The sequence below is a fragment of the Brassica napus genome, chromosome C5, assembly GCF_020379485.1.
Source record: "Brassica napus cultivar Da-Ae chromosome C5, Da-Ae, whole genome shotgun sequence".
Lineage (NCBI taxonomy): Eukaryota > Viridiplantae > Streptophyta > Magnoliopsida > Brassicales > Brassicaceae > Brassica > Brassica napus.
Genome location: NC_063448.1, coordinates 36,854,144 through 36,857,815, shown reverse-complemented (window position 1 = coordinate 36,857,815; position 3,672 = coordinate 36,854,144). Strand labels below are relative to the sequence as shown.

General features: G+C 43.6%; 1 non-coding gene across 1 annotated transcript; it reads right to left on the bottom strand.

Moving 5' to 3' along the window:
- Positions 1-1,635: 1,635 nt before the first annotated feature.
- LOC125588026 lies at positions 1,636-1,742 on the bottom strand. Its single transcript, XR_007324422.1, has one exon. It is a non-coding gene; the product is annotated as a small nucleolar RNA R71 (small nucleolar RNA).
- Between the last annotated feature and the right edge of the window lie 1,930 nt (positions 1,743-3,672).

Genomic DNA, 3,672 nt, shown 5'->3' with positions numbered 1-3,672 from the left:
TGGAGCGACTACTCGGAGCGACGAGCGGAGGTCGCTCCGCGTCTTATTTCTGCTCGAACTTATGATTTCTCAAGGGCCTTTTGGTCATTTCATGATGCACGTTTTTATTTTCTAAACCTATGTTTTAATACTCTGTAAGCCACCAGGAGGCAGATCTATCTTTGTTCTGAAGAAAACCACCAAAAACCTTGAAAAAGGGGATCTCTTTGATTCATTGATCACATGTTCTACTGTTGATTTCTATTCTATTATCTGTATTTTCTCTGAATGATTAATCTGAAATCCAATATGGGTTTAAGAGGAATCATGGAGATTAGTGAGTAATCACCTTTTGAATTCATGGGTTAGGGAGATTAAGGGTGATTAGGTTAGTTCTAGGATGTTTTAGTGTAGATCATTCTTGTTCCTTGCTAGTAGAGTATTCATAATGCATCTTCTGAGTTGGCCACTCAAAAGTTGATCAATAGGCATTTCCCACCCAAAAGGTGTTTGATGAAATGCCTGAGACAACTCTCCTAGGCTTTTAGTATACTTTGCCAAAGACATTTGTTGTTAAAGATGCTAAGATAGCTAATAGACTTGTTAGTAATGATTGCTTTCATATTATTCAACCAAAGACATTTGATGTTTGAGATATGTTAGCAAATGAGCATTCATCTAGACATAGAGCTTGCTTAGAATTGTGTCTAGGCTTAAGGTTGATAGTTTGATTGATCATTTGCCATCCTTAGTTCGATACTTGATCACCCAAGGTCTAATCCCTATGCCCATGAGTTCTCTTTTCCCTTAGTCAAGAAGTATCATTCTGTTATTGCTTTCTAGTTTTAGTCATAGCTTAAAACCCATCTAAATCATTGGTTGCACTTAGATTAAGTGAGTACTTGCATTCTCAGTGCTTTGATATCCCTCAGAACTGGTTCGACAATCACTATACTACAACATTTGTCTTAGGAGCCTTGAAAACTCCTAACATCAAATTGGCGCCGTTGCCAAATTCTGAGTAGATTTAAACATTGAGATTTAGTCACTTGCTTGAGACTAAGTCATTTTAATTTTGTTTTGTTACTGATTCTTCTTCTTCACCTACCTTTCACTTTCAGGTGTATGAACTTGAGGAGCAGGGGTCCATCAAACCTAGTTCCAATAGTAGCAGACATCAGAGCTTTTGAGAGGGAGTGTGCTAGAGCTAGAAGAGAAGAAGAACACCAGGCCCACTTGGATATTGATATGGCAGATCCACCGCAAGGGGCAGAACACCAACCGCGGGCAGCTCGACCCATTGGCACTTACGACCGCCCCAACATACATGGTCACAGATTCGGAATCCGAGCACCAGCTGTGGCAGCCAACAACTTTGAGGTCAAGTCAGGACTCCTCAACGTGATCGAGAACAACAAGTATCATGGCTTGGCTCTGGAGGACCCATTTGATCACTTGGATAGGTTCGACAGCTACTGTGGGTTGTCAAAAACCAATGGTGTGTCCGAAGATGCCTTAAAGCTCAAGCTATTCCCTTTCTCTTTGGGGGATAAGGCACGTCAGTGGGAGAAGTCTCTACCCAGCCACTCTATCACCACTTGGGATGAGTGCAAGAGAGCATTCTTGGAGAAATTCTTCTCATCCTCAAGAACTGCTAAGCTGAGAAATGAGATCTCCAGTTTCCAACAGAAGAACTTGGAAGGATTCAGTGAAGCCTGGGAGAGATTCAAGGGCTACCAAGCTCAATGCCCACACCATGGTTTCTCTAAGGAGAGCTTGCTGAGCACATTCTACCGTGGTGCTCTTCCTAAGTACAGGGCCAGACTGGATACAGCTAGCAATGGGTTCTTCTTGGGGAGAACTGAGGAAGATGCAGAGGAGCTGGTTGACAACATGGTAAAGAGTGATGCAGTCTACAGTGGAGACCACGACAGAAGCAGTCGAACAGATGATAAGCAGACGAGGAAGGAGTTGAAAGCTCTACAGGATAAGATAGACATCCTCCTTGCTGATAAAGCCACACAAGAGCAGCTGCACTTTGTTGGTAACCCAAGCCAAGATACACCACCTGTTGTCCATGAGGTTGAGGGTTTGGAAGGTCAGGAAGAGCTGTGTTTCATCAACAACAATGGTAGCTGGTACAAAAAAGAGCCCAACTTTCAGTACAACAACTACCAACAGAAATCCTATCCCAACAACCAACAGAGTGGTTATCCGCCTCGAAACAACCAGCAAGGCAGCTATCAACCTCATCAAAACCCCTCATCTGGTTCCTCTGCTCCTCAAGAGAGCAGCACTGACACCCTGCTGAAACAAATCTTGGAGTCTCAGACTAGAAGTGAGAAGCATGTTGGTTATGAGTTGAAGAACCTTCATTCCAAGATTGATGGGAGCTACAATGAGCTCAACAACAAGTTCTCACATCTTGCTTCTACAGTCAAGAATTTAGAGAATCAGTTTGCTTCCATGAACACTCACCAGACTCGCCAGCAAGGATCTCTACCTGGAAAATCTGACCAAAACCCAAGGAGGCCAAAGCTATCACCCTTAGGAGTGGTAAGCAGTTACCTCCTACAACCCTCACCAGGGATGCTGAGAAACTAGGTGAGGAGGTGGCCATCAACTTAGATGATGAAGTGGTGATTGTTGATGAGAAATTCAATGATGAAATCTTGGAGAAGATTGTGGAAGCCAAGGGTAAAGGAAAGGTTGGGGAAGAGAAGAAAACAGTGAAGGATGGTGAAGTTCTTGCTCCAGCAAGTGAGAATTCTTTTGTTCCTCCTCCCTATGAACCCAAACTACCATTCCCTGGTAGATTCAAGAGGCAGCTGCTAGAGAAGTACAAGGCTTTGTTTGACAAGCAAATGAGTGAAGCTCAGGTTGCAATGCCCATCATCGATGCTTTCATGTTGATTCCTCAATACAACAAGTTCCTGAAAGATGTTGTAGCTGCAAAGAAGAAGGAAATGGAAAGCATGATGATTCTTACCCATGAGTGCAGTGCCATCATCCAAAGGCTTGATGTTCCAGAGAAGTTAGAGGATCCAGGATGCTTCACACTACCTTGTGCTCTTGGACCTATGGTATTTGAGAAATGTCTCTGCGATTTGGGAGCTAGTGTCAGCGTGATGCCTTTGTCTGTTGCAAAGAAGCTTGGATTCACTCAGTACAAGAAGTGTAAACTCTCTCTGGTGTTAGCTGATCGTTCAGTGAAGTACCCTGTGGGCATCTTAGAGGACCTACCTGTGAAGATTGGAAGGTATGAGATACCTACAGATTTTGTGGTGCTTGAGATGGGTGAGGAGGCTCAGGACCCATTGATTCTTGGAAGGCCATTCTTAGCTACAGCAGGAGCAATTGTTAAGGTGAAAGAGGGCACGATTGATCTCCATTTGGGTAAAGGGCATGTTCTCCACTTTGACATCAAGGAGAAAATGAAGAAACCAACTGTGTTCGGGCAAGCCTTCTACATTGAAGAGATGGGCACTCTTACTGATGAGCACCTTGAAGAGTTACCACCTGAGGACGACGAGGAGGGAGCATCTCCCTCTACTCATTCTCCATAGAAGGTAACCCACTACTTTCCCTTGTATATACCATTTCGTTTTTTGCATATTAGTTTTCTCTTTTTGGGTATCTCTCTCTCCTTGACAACACAGAGACTGTGTCATTTAAGTTTGGGGGAGGTACCAA